This window comes from Tenrec ecaudatus, chromosome 5, assembly GCF_050624435.1.
Source record: "Tenrec ecaudatus isolate mTenEca1 chromosome 5, mTenEca1.hap1, whole genome shotgun sequence".
In the NCBI taxonomy this organism is placed as follows: Eukaryota; Metazoa; Chordata; class Mammalia; order Afrosoricida; family Tenrecidae; genus Tenrec; species Tenrec ecaudatus.
The window spans coordinates 62,393,604-62,415,760 of NC_134534.1; positions in this window are offsets into that span (position 1 = coordinate 62,393,604).

The window sequence follows — 22,157 nt, forward strand, 5'->3', positions numbered from 1 at the left end:
TTATGCTGGGATGACAAGTTCAATAGGAATGGCATCACATTCTTCATCCAAAAGAACATTTCAAAATCTACCTTGAAATGCAATGCTGTCAGCGATAGGATGGTATCTATAGGCATAAAAGTAAATACATTCAATACAACTAATATTCACATTTATGCACCAACCATTAAAGCTAGTGATGAGAAGTTGAGGAATTCTACCAACACCTTCTCTCTGAAATAGATGAAACATGTGATCAACATACATTGATAATCATTGGCAATTAGAACTGAAAAACTTGGAAAGGAAGTGTAGTTGGAATATAAGGCTTTGGTGATAGAAATAATGCTGGATATTGCATAAAAGAATTTTACAAGATCAGCAACTTCTTAGAAAATACCTGTTTTCAATAACACAAAGGCTACAATTCATGTGGACTTTTCAGATATACAATTGTACTTCTCAGATGGAATACACAGAAATCAAATTGACTACATCTGTGAGAAGAGATAATAAGGAGGTGTAATATCAGCAGCTAAAAAACGGTCAGGGGTCTATTATTACCGATTATTCATATGTAAGTTCTGGTTGAAACTAGACAATACTAAAACAAGACCAAAGAACTATAATACAAGCTTGAGCTTATCCCACCTTCATTTTGAGATCATCTCAAGAACAGATTTTTGTTTGTTTATTAGTTTGCTTTTTGTCATCATCTTGATTTATTTGAGCTCTGCACTATCACTCCATATTTTCACAGTATTCAAGGCATAAGGCTGGACTCTAAGTACAAACATGACAGTTCATCGATTTTGTCCATTTTGCTATTAATTTATAAATGTATGGCCACTGAGTGGATTTCAGCTCACCAGGACCCTGCATAGAGCTTCTGCAGCAGGAAATCTTGGCTGGAGTGGATAATCTCATCTATGTCCCATAGATTAGTTGATGGATTGAAACTGACCTCTCAAGGTTAATATTCCAATGATTGGTTAGGTGAAAGAAATTTGGCTTTATATATTAGATGTTTTCCCACATGGGTATCTTTTGATTTTTTAACACATTTTTGTCTTATTTTCTGAACAACCCCTATTACAGCTCTTATAATAATCCATACATCAATTTTACCAAGCATATTTGCACATATGTTGCCATCATTATTTTCAAAACATTTTTTCTACTTGAGCCATTGGTATCAGGTCCTCTTTTTTCCCTCCCTCCCCCACACTCCCACCCGTGTGAACCCTTCATAAATTATAAATTACTATTATTTTCATATCTTACAACATCTGCTGTCTGCCTTCAATGTTTCTGTTGTCTGTCCCTCGGGTGAGAGGGAGCACATGTCTGTTATTCATTGATTACTTGGATTGGGCCCCTCTTTTCCCTCCTTCTTCCCCCACCTTTCCCCTACCCCCATGGTGTCACTACTCCCATTACTGTTACTGAGGGGTTTATCTTTCCTGGATTCCCTGTGTCATGAGCTCTTATCTGTACAAGTGTACATGCTCCAGTCTAGCCTGATGTGTAAGGCAGAACTGGAGTCATGTTGGTGGCAGGGAGGAAGCATTAAAGAACTAGAGGAATGTTGTGTGTTTCATGGTGGTATACTGCACCCTGGCTGACTTGTTCCTTACTTGTGACCGTTCAGTGAAGGGAACAAATTTATTACTTTGGACATTAATGGCAGAAGACATGAGGAGCTGAGAACAGTCATCAAGAACATCATCCATTAAGAAATCAAAATATAATTAAGACAGGAAAGAAAGAAAATATGAAAGTGAATATCAAAAGAGATTCTGAAACTTGGTCTCAATTTTAGTTATGTCAAATGGAAGAAATGGTGAAGTAAAAGAGCTGGACGAAAAATCTCATTGGGCACCAGAAGGCAAAGTTGAATTCATAATCAAATGTGAAAAAAGATTTCTGATCCATGAAAACAGAAGGCGCATATGGTTGAGAGGATATAGACCAGTCTTGGCTGCTCGCTTGAGAAAAGTGTAATTGTGGACCATATTTCAAATATTTGGGAGTCCTTTAGTGATCATTTATATATTTTAAATCATTAGCACTTCATAGTACGAATGTTACATGCTTCAACGTGTACCAGTAAAACCAATATACAGCCAAAACCTGAATCATAAACATTCTGCTTAAATACAACCTGTAGTTATGAACCAACCCTCACATAAAATGTTTTTATTACTATATTATTATATTTCATATTTTAGTTTACTCAGGAGTATTTCTTTAATATTTTGTGTATAAATATGTACATAATAAATATACACACTAATAAAAACATTTGGATAACTGATGTTAGGTGTGAATTATAATTAACTTTTTTTACAGGTGCAAATTTGCTTAAAAGACAAACTTGGGAATCTAACTGGCTAAAATTCCTAGTGCTGTCCGTGCTCAAAAAATATATATACATATATAGTTTTTAAAGTGATTTTTATATAACCATTTTATTAGTGGCTCATACACCTCTTATCACAATCCATACATACATCAATTGTGTAAAGCACAATTTGTACATTCTTTGCCCTCATCATTCTCAAAACATTTGCTCTCCACCTAAGCCCCTGGCATCAGCTCCTCCTTTTATGCCTCCCTCCCCACTGCCCCCTCCCTCATGAACCCTTGATAATTTATAAATTATTATTTTGTCATATCTTTCCCTGTCCGATGTCTTCCTTCACCCACTTTTCTGTTGTCCGTCCCCCAGGGAGGCAGTCACATGTAGATCCTTGTAATCAGTTTCCCCTTTTCAGCCCACCCTCCCTCCACTCTCCCAGTATCACCACTCACACCACTGGTCCTGAAGGGATCATCCTCCCTGGATTCCCTGTGTTTCCAGTTCCTAAATGTAGAGTGTATATTCTCTGGTGTAGCCATATTTGTAAGGTAGAATTGGGGTCATGATAGTTGGGGAGGAGGAAGCATTTAGGAACTAGAGGAAAATCGTATGTTTCATCGTTGCTACAACGCACCCTGACTAGCTCATTTCCTCCCCAAGACCCCTCTGTAAGGGGATGCCCAGTGGCCTACAAATGGGCTTTGGGTCTCCACTCCACACTACCCTCCTCATTCACTATGATATGATTTTTTGTTCTCATGATGCCTGATACTTGATACTTTTAACACCTCACAATTGCACAAGCTGGTGTGCCTCTTCCGTGTGGGCTTTGTTGCTTTTGAGCTAGATGGCCGCTTATTTCTCTGCAACCCTTTAAGATCCCAGATGCTATATCTTTTGATAGCCAGGAACTATCAGCTTTCTTCACAACATTTTCTTTTGCACCCATTTGTTTTAAGCAATTGTATCAGGGAGGTGAACACACAATGATATGAATGTTTGTTCTTTGATGCCTGATAATTGATGCCTTCGGCACCTTATGAACACACAGGGGTGTGCTTCTTCCATGTGGACTTTGTTGCTTCTGAGGTGATGGCCACTTGTTTACCTTCAAGCCTTTAAGACCCCAGACACTATATCTTTTGATAGCTGGGCACCATCAGATTTCTTCACCACATTTGCTTATTCACCCACTTTGTCTTCAGTGGTTGTGGTGGGAAGATGAGCATCATAGAATGCCAATTTAATAGAAGAAATTATTCTTGCATTGAGAGAGTACTTGAGTGGAGGCCCAATGTCTTTCTGCTACCTTAATACTAAACCTATAAATAAGTGCACACAGATCTATTTCCCCATCCTCATGTATAAATATATTTGCATATGTACATGCCTTTATTTAGACCTCTATAAATGCCCTTTTCCTCCTAGCTCTTTCCTCTATTTCCTTTGACTTTCCTTTTGTCCCACTATCATGCTCAGTCTTCAGGAGTGATTTTTTTATAGGTGTGACACATTTTTGAAATGCTTTCGTTCAGTAAACATTTACTAATTGGCCATTAGATGACAGATACTGTGCTAAATGCACAGGACACAGGGTACAGACATCATTACCCTTCCCCTTAAGAGGCTAGGGCTCCATGTGGGAGACAGAGACATAAACATGAATGGTGTCCGAAAAACTGTGATTATGTGAACTATTGAGATTCAGCACGGAGCTATTAATTCTTTCTGAGGAAGTGTGAGTCACAAAAGAGGGCATCACCTGCATAATATTTTCAAAAATATTTATTAAGTCAACCACGCTGAATAGAAAACTGGCAATTGTTATTGACTCAAGAACTTGGAGAATGTATGGAAAGTTGAACAACAAGATATTTGAACAAGATATTTGAAACAAATTGTACATTGTTCTAGTGGCAAAGTCTATAGCACAAAATTCCGTATTTTAATTAAATTATGTTCTATGTCCCAGTACAATAATTCATTTACAGAGTATTCAAGTACCAGCAATGGCTTTTCAAATAACCAGTCCTTAGGAAGGCATAAGAATAACAACCAGGAACAAATAATACAAGTTTGACTTTTTAATATGAAGCAAAAGCAATAATTTGGAAACCAAGCCTTTCAAATGAGAATACTTCATTGAATTCCTAACGACTCAGAGGAAAGGAGGATATAGATCATAAAACTTTCTATAAACATTTTATTAGAGGCTCATACAACTCTTATCACAATCCATACATATACATACATTAATTTTATAAAGCAGATCTGTACATTCTTTGCCCTAATCATTATCTTTTATTTTTTTCAACATTTTATTAGGGGCTCATACAACTCTCATCACAATCCACAGAAATACACACATCAATTGTATAAAGCACATCGGTACATTCTTTGCCCTAATCATTTTCAAAGCATTTGCTCTTCACTCAAGCCCCCTGCATCAGGTCCTCTTTTTTTACCCCTCCCTCCCCGCTCCACTCTCCCTCATGAGCCCTTGATAATTTATAGATTGTTATTTTGTCATATCTTGCCCTATCCGGAGTCTCCCTTCCCCACCTTCTCTGCCGTCCATCACCCAGGAAGGAGGTCACATGTGGATCCTTGTAATCAGTTCCCCCTTTCCAACCCATTCACCCTCCACTCTCCCAGCATCGCCCCTCACACCCCTGGTCCTGAAGGTATCATCCACCCTGGATTCCCTGTGCCTCCAGCTCCCATATGCACCAGTGTACAACCTCTGCCCTATCCAGTCCTGCAAGGTAGAATTCAGATCATGGTAGTTGGGGGAAGGAAGCATCCAGAATCTGGGGAAAGCTGTGTTCTTCATCGGTACTACATCGCACCTTGACTGACCCATCTCTTCTCCTAAACCCCTCTATGAGGGGATCTCCAGTGGCCAACACTTGGGCCCTGGGTCTCCACTCTGCACTTCCCCCTTCATTCGCTATGGTACATGTATATACACACACATATATATATTCTTTTTTTTTTGCATGATGCCTTATACCTGGTCCCTTTGGCACCTCGTGATCGCACAGGCTGGTTTGCTTCTTCCATGCGGGCTTTATTGCTTCTGAGCTAGATGGTCGCTTGTACACCTTCAAGCCTTTAAGACCCCAGATGCTACATTTTTCGTTAGCCGGGCACCATCAGCTTTCTTCGCCACATTTGCTTATGCACCCGTTTTTCTTCGGTGATCGTATCATGGAGGTGTGCAGTCAATGATATGATTTTTTGTTCTTTGATGCCTGATAACTGATCCCTTCAGGACCACGCGTAGATCATAAAACTTATAGTTCTGGTGTCCATGGGAAGATGTATGGTGGTCTAATAGCACTCTCCAGCCTAAAGCAAGGAGGTAAACATAAACTGATGAGGAGTAAGGGTTTAGAGAGGGAATGTTGTGGTTGCGTGCCATGCTGTTGGCTTTGGCCCATAGGGATCGTATGCCGAGCAGAATGAAACACTTACTGGTTCTGTGCCATCCTCACAAGCATTACAATGCTAGAGAAGGGAGGAGAAAGGACACTGAGGACATCATGCATTGCCCAGTGGGTTGTTGATCAAGCCAGTCTGAGCCCACCAGACACTCCTCGGGATAAAGATGAGGCTTTCTGCTCCTTGGAGCTTCATAGCCTTTGGAAGCACAAGGGAGCACTTCCAAGCTGTCGTATAGAATTGCCTAGATGGCAGAGAGTCTGTGAATCTTTTTTTTCTTTGCAAGAATAAGCAAAGATATTTCTGCAACCCTTGAAGAGGAGCTTTGCCTCACACTTCAGTGGGCCAATTCCTACAGTCTATTGGATAGCAAAAAGCCTAGAAGACAACATACTAGAGTTTGTATATTAAAAACAAAAACAAACAGACACACTGCCATACAGACAATACTGACCCTTTAGGGTAGTACTGTCCCTGTGGGGTAGCTGGGACTATAAATATTTATGAGAAGAGACAGTCTCAAGGAGTGCCTAAGAGGTTCAAAGTGCTCACCTTGCAGTTAGCAGCTGCATGTTCTCCACTATGCAATGCGGGCTCTTTTGGAGTTTGTATAGGCCCCCTGTGGTCGTTACATAATCTGGTGTCAATTTGGGACATGAAAGGATTAAGAGTGAAGGGGTGGAGTCTAGTCTGCCAATCGGGCCATAGCCAATGAGGCCTCTGTGGGAATGACCTTCTCCTGAGAATTCTGGAAACTCCTGTATTTTCTTCTTGGAGGGAGAAGACACTTCTCTCTCGGCTCACACCCTTGGAGACTCTCTATTGAGAAGACACATGGCACTACGCCTTGGGAGCTGGAGAAGCCAAATGGAACTACCCTGATGCAACCAAACCACTGGAGCTGAAGAAGCCATATAGAGACTCCTACCAGCGCTGAGATACTTACAACGCCACTGGATCCACAACCCTTCCAACCTACTGGCCTGTGATCATCCTGCATTTGGAATCATTGCAGGTGTTCATGAGTCTGAAGAGGACTTTATAGCTTGGTATCGGATATATGGGATAATATTGGATTTATGGATATTATCTGAATGGCTTCTCAATATTCAACTGCTCTTGTATATAAACCTATTTCTTATACACATGTGAGTGTCTATGAATTTGTTTCTCTAGTATACCCGGACTAACACAAATCCCAAAATTGACTTGCTTCTTCATGTAAAGCCTATGAAGACTTTAATTTTGAGGATAAGTTGTATCCACCACGGACTCTAAGATATAAAATTATACATACATGCATACACATGCACACACAAAACTAAAGGTCCCAGTGTTTTGTCTTCATAAATGGGAACTTAGGCCATTCTGTACAGCATGTTAAGAAATGTAGATGTTATTCATACAAGTAATGGGATGTCAATTCACATTTGAAGCACCAAATCATTTGGTAAGAGTTACATGTCATGCAGATCATTTTGGGAGCTGTAGAAGGACTGGGGTGGAGTTGAAGGGAAGGAGGGAGATCACATAAATAAATTCCCATAGCAATGTTAAGTGGAGGTGATGGGATAACCACAAATACTATAATAAATGAAAATAATTCAAGAGGTATTTTGGAGACAAAATGGCAATAATGATACTATAAGATTATGCTCTTTTACTTTCCAAAATTTACACTTATGTCTTTACTAACTCTTTAGCAACAAGACTGTAATAGACTTTAACTAACACTTAATTATTTCTCAAATATTTGAGTAAGTATTACCTCTCTTTAAACATTTTTAAAGCTTATTTTAAAACAGAAATCATCATCAAGACTCATCTCTGTCACATTCTGGTTTTGTTGAAAGGTATCTTCCATTAAAGGGGTTTTGTTACAGATGCTAACAAGACATCAGATGGTCCTTTTGTCAGAGATCTGAATATCCTATCGATAAAAGTGAAACAGTAGATGCATACTTGCTTTCCCCCCCCCCTATTCATGGTAGAAGATTGAATTTCAATTTGGAGTGTAATTTACACCTTTCTAATTTATTGAAGCAAAATACCCCAAGCAACAAGGAAATCTGGTTTCCCTGATTTCTTGCTACTCTTCTGTCCAATTAGCTTTTTATTTATTTCTTCCCCATAGCCTAAACACAGCACAATTACTTAATTTTATTTTCTAACTCTATTTTCCTTTAGTAAACTCTAAGCAGAAAACTTTCACCCTGAACATAGAACTCCAATGTTTCTGATGGTATTTGCTTGCCTAATGCAATATGTCTGATGCCAGCTTAACTCTTAATAGGGATTTAATTTTTCACCAAGATTATTAGCAATATATGCTCTCTATAAATCTGATGTGTCATTGCATGTAACAGTTGCATTATTAGATTTATGTTTCAGTCCATCTCTAAACAACAGAAGAGCATTAATTGTAAGGGAAAAAATTTAACCTAAGAATCTGCTCTCTCCAGTTTTATTTCCCATCATGTTTGAAGAGGTCTAGTTTAAGTTTGTATACATATTAAAATTAATGTCTCATTAAGTAGAGTCTTTGTGCTGATGCCATATATATTTATATTCTTGTATTTCCCATGAACTATATTTTGAAATCCAAGTAGAATTACCAATAAATAAAATTCTGGCAGGCCTGGTGGGGAATGATCAAGGGTAAGGTTGCGTAGAGAAGAGGTATAGCTGTAGCCCAGGTGGGGACAGAGCATGGTAGTAGGGCAGGAGGAAAGTCAAGGGAGATAGAGGAAATAGCTAGGAGTCAAGGGGCATTTACGGAGGTCTAGACAAAGACATGTACATGCAAATATATATATGAGGATGGGGAAATAGACTATGTGTCTATATTTATAGGTTTAGTATTAAGGTGGCAGAAGGACCTTGGGTCTCTACTCAAGAACTCCCTCAATGCATGAATACTTTCTTTTATTAAATTGGCACTCTACAATGCTCACCCTCCCGACACAACTGCTGAAGCCAAAGTGGGTGAACAAGTAAATGTGGTGAAGAAAGCTGATGGTGCCCGGCTATCAAAAGAGATAGTGACTGGGGTCTTAAAGGCATGAAGATAAACAAGCGGCCATCTAGCTCAGAAGCAACAAAGCCCACATGGAAGAAAACACCAGCCTGTGTGATCGCGTGGTCCCAAAGGGGCAGTTATCAGGCATCAAAGAACAAAAAATCATATCATTGGCTGCACACCTCCATGATTTGATCGCTGAAGACAAACGGGTACATAAGCAAATGTGGCGAAGAAAGCTGATGGTGCCCGGATATCGAAAGAGATAGTGTCTGGGGTCTTAAAGGCTTGAAGGTGGACAAGCAGCCATCTAGCTCAGAAGCAATAAAGCCCACATGGAAGAAGCACACCAGCCTGTGTGATCATGAGGTGCCCAAGGGACCAGGTATAAGGCATCATGCAAAAAAAAAGAATATATATATAAATATATATGTATGTATGTATGTATGTATATATACACATATACATACATATACACTCACCATAGTGAATGAAGGGGGAAGTGCAGAGTGGAGACCCAGGGCCCAAGTGTTGGCCACTGGAGATCTCCTCATAGAGGGGTTTAGGAGAGGAGATGGGTCAGTCAGGGTGCGAGGTAGTACCGAAGAAGAACACAGCTTTCCCCAGATCCTGGATACTTCCTTCCCCCAACTATCATGATTGAATTCTACCTTGCAGGACTGGATAGGGCAGAGGTTGTACACTGGTGCATATGGGAGCTGGAGGCACAGGGAATCCAGGGTGGATGATTCCTTCAGGACCAGGGTTGTGAGGGGCGATGCTGGGAGAGTGGAGGGTGAATGGGTTGGAAAGGGGGAACTGATTACAAGGATCCACATGTGACCTCCTTCCTGGGTGATGGACGGCAGAGAAGGTGGGGAAGGGAGACTCCGGATAGGGCAAGATATGACAAAATAACAATCTATAAATTATCAAGGGCTCATGAGGGAGGGTGGCGCGGGGAGGGAGGGGTAAAAAAAAGAGGACCTGATGCAGGGGGCTTGAGTGGAGAGCAAATGCCTTGAGAATGATTAGGGCAAAAAATGTATCAATGTGCTTTATACAATTGATGTGTGTATTTCTGTGGATTGTGATGAGAGTTGTATGAGCCCCTAATAAAATGTAATATATATATATATATATATATTTCTAATTAAAAAGAAATGAAATTTTGTCTTTAGAAAAACAAATAGATGTATCTCTCATGGAATTGAAATATTTTATCAACGATAGAAATGAAATACTAAATCTATTTTAACTTTTGCATCACCGCTTGAAGGTATAAAGGAACATTGAAGGCCAAAAACTCAGTAACACTTTTTCCCCTGTCATTTCACTAGACCGTGAAAGTGTTATACATAAGGCCACAGAATGTTTTCTTTAAATATCCAGGGTGACTTCCAAAAATTTTGTGAAAAGATGAAATGGAAAGATGTTAAACAATCCTATAAAAGTTTGGAGCCCTTTTAGATGTTTATAGAGTACCCCGGTACACAGCTCGATAAAGTACTGTAAACTGCCTATGTTAAAAATATCAGAATCCTTTGCTAATTCATTGGATCTGAAGATTGTTTTGCCATTGTTAGGAGCCGTTGAGTTGGTTCATGGTGACCGTATGTACAACAGAAGGAAACGCGGCCTGGTCCGGCGCCATCCTCACAATTGCTGTATTTGAGCCCATTGGTGTGACCACTGTGTCAATCCATCTTTTTTGCTGCCCTTGTATGTTACCAAACATGATATCCTTTTCCAGGGACTAGTCTTTCCTGATAGTCTGTTCGACACACACGAAACAAAGTCTTGCCATCTTTGGCTCTATGGAATAGTATGGCTGCACTTCTTGATTTGCTTGTCTTTTTCAATCTTCTTCATCAGTGCCTGAATTCAGATGCATTGAGTCTTCTTCCGTCTTCCTTTCTCAGTGTCCAAATTTCACATGTGCATATGTGGTAACTGAAACTACTACAGCTTGGGTCATGAGCACCTTAATCCTCCAAGTAGTATCCTTGCTTTTCAGCACTTTAAAAAGGTGTCAGAATAATATAATAGAATTTTTCTAGAAACTGATAACATTGTACCAAATTAAAATGAATCAGATACTGTTTGGGATTTCAGTGCATGGAGACAAATAGGGTTGCTTTCAATCCTCAACTTTGTCACCATGGAAAATGCTTGTGGTGTACAGCAGCATACATTGCTCAATAGTACTATCAGACTTCCCCAACTGGACTGGAGTGCTAAAGGCATCTGAAGAAGAGAGGCTACAGATTTCCTAACAGCAGACTGAGATAGTTCCCTCCCCACCCCCTCCCCATTTCTTAACACATATGTATCTTAATATAAGGGAAACATATCTATTTTGTTGCTATTCCTCAATGGGGTTATAGTAGCTATATAAAGGAGGTCTGTCCTAATCTGTGCTAATTGAGACATTTGAATAAACATTTGCTTTCTGTATGCCTTTGATACTGCATCGGGAAGTATAGTAAACAGACAAAAACAATCTACTGAGAACTGCTCTTTGCCAATCCAGATTCTAAACGTAAACATTGTTAGGCTTTATTTCAGTGAAGGTAATTCTTATATACTTCTATAGCAATTGGGCTACAACCCAAATTAAAGTGTTTAATTGGTTTTTGTGATAGGTTTCCCATTAGGTGGTTCTCAATTTTTGAAAATCATTTGCTAAACAAAAATAATGTGGCTCTTTGTCTACTTATGAAAGTTACTCATTTAAGCATTTAAGAGTAGATACATTTTCCATTTCTTGGTTGTACACCAGAATATTTTTCCAACTGGGCTATATTTGTTGCCCTTAACTAGTTTAGCATTTGACTGGACCACAACTGATTTGTGAAAAATATGTTAGAATGTTGCTGTCAATATTGCAGCTGGGAGAGTGGGTAGTTCTCAGAACTGTTTAATGACGCTAGTCCTGGTGCTGTAGTTGGTCCACATTGGGCTGCGATCTGATAAGTCCACAGTTCAAAGCCATCAGCCACTCTTTGGGAGAACAACTGGGCTTTCTACTCTCATGAACTCATGGGGGGCAGTTCTTTGTTTTATTGGGTCACTTTGAGTCAGTATTAACTCAATGGTGGTGAGTTTGACTTTTGAGTGAGCTTTATTTTGGTAAATATCTGTGCTTCATTATTTTGGCAATGCTGACAATATAAGTGAAATAAACATATTTAAAACAGTAGCTTCTTTTTGTTTCAACATGCATCCATAAGTTCTGGCTGCTGGCAGCGGAGGAAAGTCACACAGCGTAGTGCTGACAAGTGGCTCATTTCACTGTCATCCTCAGACTCTTCCTGTCACCATTTACCTCCTGTGCGTCCTTGGGAGAAAACAGAGCAGGTAAGCATTTCTTGTTTTCTGAACCAAGATCGATGGTGACAACAAGAACCTCAGAATACTGAAAATATCATGTTCCCCTGGTAGGGTTGAACTTGAGTGGCATGGCCATAGGGCTCATGGTGCGTGAACAAAGGTCTAGATGAAAGGACGGAAAGTAGTACCATTTCATCTGAGAGCAATGAGTAAATAGAGTTAGATTATAAAAATGAGTTAGATTATTCAGGTTTTGAAGATTTATACGATAATTGATGCTAATCCTTTTAAAACCTTCTGAATGCACTAGTCAGTAGGGGTTTTCTTGAACTTAGTATGACATTCACAAATTTATTTTATCTTTATTTCAACATAAGATTTAAGTAGATATTTGTCATGGATAATATAGTCAGTTTAATTTTGTACTTGGTTAAAGCATAATCTGATTAGAAGTTCAAAAGCTGCTTCTATTTCCTTATTAGAATAAAAGATATATTTATTTTGTCAAGTCAATTGGTATAATTACCCTTTTTTCTAGTGAAATAACACTGGCTCCTTTTCTAAGCTAATAGTTCTGTAGGATACACTGTGGCAAAATTCTTGAAAATATGTTTTGGAGGAATTTTTCTTATCTAAGTTCCACAAGAGAATTATTTCCAGTGGCATACAGTAGCTATTGTACATAATGGGTAGACTTCTTTCTTTTATTTTTTGGTTAGACTTTTACATTATGCATCTAAAATGTTATCACCCATGTATCAATCTAGGGAGGATTGAGAAACAGTTATCCAAATTAGCTTCTGTAGGGCTTAATTCTCTTATAAAATTCTAGTTGAGAAAAGCTGGAAATTAATTATTATAGTCAACATGACTTTTTGCCCTAATAAAGTTTTATGCAGAAATACAACAGGAAACAAAAGTGGAGCGCTCCTGAATAAATTAGGAATGTCTAAAAAAAATAAACTTACTTGACACCCCATTATTTATTTTCCCTATAGAAAATTATTGGTTCCTTGAGGAATGCCCTTAGCATTACAGTACATAATAAAAACACATTGCAATGGCCTTTTGAATATCCAGGTGTGGCACAGGTGTTGTACATCAAATTATTAACTTATAGATGGATAATGTGAACTCATTCAGTGATATGGTGGGAGAAAGGGCTGGGAATGTGCTTTCATCAAAGATTAGAACCAAGCAAAGTCTAATGAGAATTCTACTTTGTAACAAGTGGGATGGCCATGAAGCATACTAGAATCAACATCAATAGGAAAGAGACGTCTTTCCAGTGGTTCGGATGCCTTGAACATTAATTCCTATGGACATGATCCAGTGGTCAACTTTACCAAGGCCTCATAAAATTATAAAGTAAAGTTTCTCAGAAAGTGAAATGTACCCTATATTCACAGAATAACACCCCCCCAAAAAATTAGTAGTTAGTTTCAGAGAGATGGGACATATATTTTCCTCATTCCTCCTGCTAAGTCATCTAAAACCTCTACATTGATGTTGATTTGTAAAAGTAGACTGGGTAGCCAGTCGAGGACTCTGAAAGGATGTGAGTAACTTCCCTGGGTTTGATTCTGTGTTGTATACGGCAGATTAGAGCTGAAGAAGGTAAGAAACTCAAAGGCCAGTGTGCACAGACCACAAAGAAGCCCAGCAAAAGGCTATTTGTTTCCTATGATAAAACAAACAAACAACAAACTGAAAGGAATAGCTTAACAATACAGGAAAAAATAGATAACAATTCTTTCACTTTAGCTGAACACTAGACAAAGCTAAGATTGATGCCCAACCATACCATGACAGACTAAACCGGGAGCCCTGGCTTGCTTACTTTCCAGGCAGAAATAAAATAAACAGACTGCCTTCATTGGAAGTTTCAGAAAATTTGGATAGGGAATCAAAACTCTCCTTTAGAAGGCATAATGGGTCTCCTCTCCATTGGTGTGCAATTTGGAAATATATGCAACCCAGTGACTCCCACCACTACCAGAGGATTGAGAAGGCCTGGACTAGTCAAGACTAGCACCTCTGCCATTTCAACAGGAGGCCAGTCCTGCTTTCCTGTGGCATCAAGGCAGGCCGCATAGGAGGCAATAACAAGTTATCCCTAACTTTCCATCCAGAGGTTCAGTGGATGTCTAGAAGGGAGTTGGGGCTCCTATCTCTGTCCAGTACTGACCGACTACAACCGTGAGTGTTCTACTCACTGCTACCAAGTCCAAGCCAAATTGTAGCCTCTGTGGGCTTCCAACACTGTGACTCTTTATGGGAGTAAAAGGCCGCATCTTTCTCCCACGGAGAGGCTGGTATCTTTGAACTGCTGACCTTGAGGCTCACACCCCAACTCATAACCACTATGCCACCAGGGCTCCTCCCTTTGCGTGCTAAGAGGGTCAAAATAGGATTTTTTTATACTCACCTAAGAGTTATGCAGTCTGACTCTATCAGAATAGTGTCAGCGAAAGCCTATTAAACAAGTTTAAACAAGATAATCCTCATATGCCCATTATCAATAATAAATGATTCATCATACTAAGAATCAGAAACATTTTAAACTAAATGGAAAAAAATAATTAGTAGATTCCAATCACCACATAACAGAGGTTAGAACTACCTGACAAATGTGTAAAGGCAGTCATAATAACAATGCTTCAAAACAACACATTGAATGTATGTTTCAAAGCAACACAGAGGAAGCTTCAGCAAAAGATACATTAGAACATTTTTTATAACAATCAATAGAATAACAGGACAGAAACAAACCATAATATAAAAGAACTCAGCAATAGTATAAGATTGAGATTTATAGATCACTACACCCAACAACAGAATTCACATTCTTTTCAACAAAAGGCTATTTTTTTCCTATGATAAAGCTAACAAACATCAAACTGAAAGGGGTAGATTAACAATACAGAAAAAATTTAAATAATAATTGCTTCACTTTAGCTGAACAATAGACAAAGCTAAGATTCATGTCCAACATACTAAATATAATTTAAATTATACAAGCTGTATTTTCTACCCACTATTGAATCAAACTAGATATCAACAGCAGAAATATGAAAATTTGCAAATAATTGAAAAATAACAATCAGGTTATTTTGGTAAAGAAATTAAATTTAAGTGAACAAAAATAAAAATGCAACATGTGAACTTTTATAGGACACAACTAAAGCACTGAGAAAAAAATTTATAGTATTGAATACACACACACATACACAAATGAAAGAGAAAAATATCTGAAATAATCATTTTATCTCCTATCTCAAGATGCTTAACAACAAAAGCAACAAAAACCCAAAGCAGGCCATTGAAATGAATTTATAATGAACAGAAATCCATTAAAATAAAAAAAAGCATCTTTTGGAGAAAAGCAACGAAACCAATAGCTGGCTTTTCGATTAGATCAATACTGATTAGGAAAAGGGAAGGAAAGGACAAATTACCAGCATCAGAGGTGTAGTAGGAAAAGCAGCGTCTCAAGTATCAAAAGATAAGAAGAGAACACTAGTGACTCTACACATAGAAATGTGACAACTGACATAAAATAAAATAATCTATGCAAATTAAATAGTAATTACAAGGAATAATGCATGTAAAATACACAAATAGATTGTACAAGAAATAGAAAATACCGGTGTGTATATAAGTATTAAGGACATGGAAATGTATCATTTTATTACTCTCCCTAAAAGAAATGTTCAGTACCAAACACTCTCACTGGAGGATTGTACTAAATGCCTTGGGAATTAATATTAATTTTATACAATGGCTTTCAGAAACTAGAAGAGAGGAGAACACTTCTCAGTTTTTAATGCAACTTGCATTACCTTGTTACCAAAACCAGGCAAAGGCAGTACAAAAAAAGAAAACTACATCATGATGAAGCTTGCGAATACCAATGCAAAACTCTTACACAATATCACCAAAACTTATTCAGCAATCCATAAAAAGAATTATATACACCATGACCAAGCTGGATGCCAGCCTGGTTCAGTATTTGTAAACAAACAACACAATCCATCATAGTAATGGACTACAATAGTAAAACTCAGATACTAACAACTGAAAAACCAAAAGCATTTGCAAAAAAATTAATACTTATTCATGATAAATACTCTCAGAAAAATAGGGAGGAATGTAAATAATAAAATTGCAATCATGGTAATTTTGGCAAATGCATATTGGTTTTATCAACTTTTTAAAACCTGCAGATTGACTTGATCAGATTTTAGAAAATACTAGGTATAATACTTAACAACACATAAAAGCATTTTTTATCCTTACATGAGTAGTGTGCTCATAAGATATTTATAATTGGCAAGGATTTTTATGACTAGCAATGTCTATGTCATTTTGTATGAACATAGGACAAAAACAACCCCTACCTCATTGCCGTGTATGCTTGTGCTCTCTGATAGAGTCTGAGTCTAACGAAATATATTCAGCAATAGAACAATCAATTTATATGATCAACCTATAATTAGCACACAGCATTTTTCTCTTGCCTTTTCAGGGAACAAATGTTTTCAAAACAACTATGTACACATACTTTATTTAAATAATTTATTTGCTTATTCTGTTAGTAAAACTAGCCTTGAACACGCAATATCTGTTTAGTGTAGCCAGAAAAATCATTGTATTTAAGTTAGAGTCCTTTAGGGAGTATAAAAATGTCCATAATTCTGAAATTTCACATTTTTGACCAAGGAATGACATGTTAGACTTTAAAATCTCATACTACATGATGAATTGATTTTATCTTAAGAAATCTTGAAAGTATATTTATGATATCAAGATAGAATAGCCCACTTAAGAAATATTTTGCAATTTCCTATCGAAAATAGTCCACTCTACATTTAGAATGTGTATGGTTATATACTTTCTTTTCATTTTTAAAGGCAATAGAGTTTCACATAATGAATATTTGTCTATTAATACTTGAAAGACAATATGGGATTCAATGCCTAAAAATTGTCCCTTTGTTTCTGACCAGTGTATAAATAAGCAAGAAAGAGCATGGCTGAATGGGCAGCATACTCAGACAGGCCTTACAACTAGGGTCAGATCATTTGCCCTATTGAAAACCCTAAGACAACAGTAATATTATTTATGCTTTAGTTTTCTGAAATATTCTTTACTTTTCATTGGAGCATGCTGAACATGATATACTTATTAAATATATATATATATATTTATTTTTCCTCTCAAAGGGATTATTTCATAGCATCCAAAGAGCATCAATTCACCTATGTTCCCTTTTTTATTTTTTCTCTCTGAAGCCCAAGTAATTGCTTTCTGTTTATTCTTTGGCCCTTGTGTGAAACTTACATTGAAGGCAGTCTTAGAAAATGGTGGCATAGGAAATAAGAGGACCTTTGTGGACTGGGTGTTACTTAATTAAATATAGAAAGCTAATTTAAAATCATACTATCCTCACAAGACTGAGACAACTCTGAAGCACAGAAGAATGCTTTTAGCAGACCTCTCAGATTCTGACAGTGGTGGAGAGAGGACAGTAGTTTCCTTTCGCAAATTGGTCTCCATCACTGATGACTTATCCTGGGAGACTTATTTAATATCATCATAACTTTTATTTCTCTCTTATTTTTTGATTAATAGATATAATATCAAGTGTATGAAAGGGATTTTAAATCCTTTTTTTAAATTTTAAAGATATACTTGGGTGTAGCAATAAACTGAGACCTTGACAAGAAAAAAAAAAAAGATATACTTGAAGACAAAAGAACCCTGAAAGAATATATCAAATTATCCTTTTATTATATTAACAAAATAAAATAAAGCTAGATTTATTTTTAAGTCATCTCCATTAAGTTATTAGCTTAATATTTTAGGAACAATAGAGCAGAACACTGATGTCATTAAACAGTATATATCTAGACTAATTAATAATAAACAATAAATAAAAATCTCTCCCAATGAGTCCAGGCCAACTCATAAGGACCCTATAGGACAGGGTAGAATTGTCCCTGTGAGTTTCTGAAACAGTAATTCTTTATGGTAATAGAAAACCCCATCTTTCTCCAATGGAGCAGCTAGTTATTTTGAATTGCATGTTGCAGCCCTAAGGGTAACCACTACGCCGCCAGGGTTACAAACTATTTAATAAAAATAAAATCTTCCTTAAAAATTAAAGGATAATCTGGACCTGTTTTCCTTTGTCAAATCCGACTACTTCCTCTCATATCTCCTCGTTGGTTGTTGCGTAAGACATACAGTCCTGCTGTTGTTTGGTCCGTGCAGTCAGTTCTGGTTCCTACGAACTCCATGTACGGCAGAGCAACACACTGACCAGTGCTGCACCATCCTCAGATGACGGCTAGACTGGACCACACTGTTGCAGCCACGGTGTCTGCTTATCCATTTAAAAGTCTCCCTCCTTCTACCGACTTTCGACTTTAGCAAGCATGATGTCCTTTCCAGGGACAAGGCCCTCCTGATGTCATGTCCAAAGGACATGAGTTGAAGACTTGCCATCCTTGCTTCTAAGGAGCATTCTGGTTGTACTTTGTTCAAGATGGATGTTTTTGTTCTTCTGGTTTTCCATGGAAATTTCAGTGTTCTTCATTAGCCTCCTACTTCAGAGACATTGATTCTCTTTTGTTTGCATTGCACATCTTTCACGCACAAATGAAGCGATTGCTTAGACCATATCTAGGTCAGGCACACCTTAGTCCTCAAAGTGACAGTTTAGCTTTTCAATACTTTAAGAGGTGCTATTACATAGCAATATATTGGCCGAACAATAGATTGACGCTAAACTTAGGAATCATTGAATTATACTATTTTGACTATGCATATCTCAGTCGACTTGCATTTAGATTTAAGATCCACCCAAAAGCCCACTGCCAGCAAGTCAATTCTAACCCACAGCGACCCTACTCTGCATTTCAAAAGCTCTAAGTCTCTATGAGAGAAGTTACCTCATCTTTCTCCCTAAAAGAGTTTGGTGGTTTTGAACAACTGGCCTTGCTCAATGCTTCACCGACACTGTCACCAGGACTCCTTATTTCTACAAAAAAAACCCCACTGCTATCAAGTCTATTCGAGTTAATAACAATCCTATAGGACAGAATAGAAGTGCGTGTGTGAGGTTCTGAGGCTTTGAATCTCTATGAGAACATAAAGCCTCATCTTTCCAAGGAGTGACTGATGGATTTGAATTACTGGCCTTGTGACTAGCAGTCTGTCAGTTAAAACACTATGCTACCAGAGTTGTGCATTCAATGATCAACATAAATTCATTAAACTAATCTGCAATTATGCAGCTAAAGCAATGCCTTCTGTATCAAAACATTTTCAACAGTTTTAGTAGTAGAGTGGAGGTTCAAGATAATAAAGGTGCACCTTATGCAAGGGGCTTAAGTGGAGAGCAAATGCCTTGAGAATGATTGGGGCAGGGAATGTATGGATGTGCTTTATACAATTGATGTATGTATATGTATGGATTGTGGTAAGAGTTGTTTGAGTCCCTAATAAAATATAAAAGAAGAAAAGAGAAAAAAATGATTAGGGCAAAGACTGTACAGATGTGCTTTATACAATTGATGTATGTATATGTATGAACTGTGAAAAGAATTGTATCAGCCCCAATAAATTGTTAAAATAAAAAAATTAAAAAAAAAAAAGATAATAAAGGTGCATTTTCAGGCATTAATTAATGTATATTTTTAAAAGATTCCATGGGCCGGGAAATCAGACAAATAAAAGTTAAAGAAGTGTTTGTTTGGCATTTTTAATTATCTTAGGCTTATTATAGAAATTCTCAAAAGTTGTATTATGTTCATGTTTCTTTTACATGGAATACATGTGGGGGAAGGCTAACATTCCCATGGAGTTAGCAGGACGAGGGGCTTTCTGCATTGAAAATGATAATATACAGAACAACTCCTTTTTCAACAGGAAAGTGCAAAATTACCCGATGACGTTGTCTGCACCAGCTGCATAAGAATAGCATTTAAAGGAATCATCTGCCGCCCACTTTTCATTTGTTGTGATATTTGATCCAAACTATTTCATGTCTCCTATTTAACTTCTTGAATAAAAAATTAAAGCTAAAAGCAGCTCTCATCCAGGAGAGCCACAGAGGGCCCGGGCTAGACCAGCGGGCTCTGTTTTTAAAGCAGTCTTTTATTTCTGCATCTCTGATATCCAATGCACAGCTTTCAAAAACACTTCTCTAGTGACCAGGTTGCTTTTATCTTTCCCATTTTATTAAAAGAGCTAAATGGGAGCTATTCTGAAACTCCAATTTAGCTTTTATTTTTCAATAAAAATGACAGTCGGAAAAACAGTGCAGCCACCTGAGAGGCAGGGCAACCTGGCACAGAGGGGGTGGATGCCTGCAGAGCTGGGACTACAAAGTGTTTGGATAGCAGACTCCCCAGGATTTCTACATACCTTGGTGAGCCGCTGTAAGAGGAGAGCAAATAATAGTCTTCATCTTTGCATTCACCAGAGCTCTCTCTGCTGTCATGACATTTTTATTTAAAGATAGCTAGAAAGGAGACCATTAAAATATGGTTCTTGAATACACTAATGTTTTTGTTTTAGTTTGATGCGCCCTGCTGGCATAACTTTAAAAAGTAAAATTCTCACGTATTTTTCCAATAAAATTCCTAGCTCCCTAGAAATTGCTAATCATAATACTCTGAATGTATACAGGGCAAGCATGAACTGACTCCATCGATAACCTTCAAATACTGTGAATAGAGTCAGCATCTGATAACAATTCTACAATCCTCCAATAATTTCAGAACGACATCTTAATATCATTTTGTAATATGCACAAAACATTTTCAGAAAGTTGACTCATTTTATATGTTGTTTATTTCTTATTTTTTTAACAATACAATAAGAGGGCTAATGCTTATCCTCTTCACTATATTATTTTAAGATTGTAGCATAGTAGTGAAGTGTTGATCAATTGGGCTGCTAACCTTAACTTCAGCAGTTCTAAACCGACCATCCCTCCCAAAGAAAGCTGGAGCTTTCTACTCCCTCAGAAACTCACAGGGCCAGTTCTATCATACACTATAGGGTCTCTATGAGGCAGAATCAATAACTCGATGGCAGTGAGGTTGAGTTAGATTTTTTTGGAATAGTTCAGAAGGATTCAAAATCTATAGCACATTTTGCAAAAATTATCACTCATGCGTGCACAAATTATAAATGAGGAAGGAATTAATGTGTGTTAAAAATAAGACTCCTGGAGGTAAATGGAGGAGTCCTGGGCTTGTAGGGATTGGGCTGCTAACTGCAAGGTCAGCAGTTTGAAATGACCAGCTGCTCTGCATGAGAGAAAGAAGGGTCCTGTAAAGCATTAGCTTCAGAAATACCCTCCTATCCTGTCCTTTAGGGTCACTATGAGTTGACATCAACCTGATGGCAGTGAGTTTAGTTTGGTTTATAGGCAAATGGGAGATATTTGAAGTGTGGAATAGAAGGGAATGGAAACTTTCTATAGAGTGTAACCTTGAGAGAAACATCAAGCCTTTATCTAGCCTCTTGGGGCTGCTCTGAAATATGTAAATTCCAAGATTCGGGGAGCAGATTGGAACATTCTACCTTGGTTTTCTTTACTCCTGAAAGAAGAGAGTCTGAATCAAGCTAACACTCAATAGGATGGAACTTGGGGTAACAATTTGCAGCATTCTCCTCATAAATCCAAGACCTTTTAGTTAGTTGAGCCAAATTGAAATATTAGTGAGAATGCATTTCCAATGAGTAGCATTCAAGTGTCCACATTTCTCTGTGACTGTAAGTTTCAGTAAGACATAGGTGTGAGAAATGAGAATTTATTTCCAATTTCAAGCATAAGAAGGGAAATACTAAATGATATCAACCAAGTAATAAGTTTGATGAACATGTGCATCACGAATCTCTGTAGAACCACAAACCCAGCACTGGACTATTGCTTTTAAGAATTTACAATTTAGGCTTGAGATTGATGAAGCAGTTCCTCCAAATGCTAGAAGGAAAAGGCAA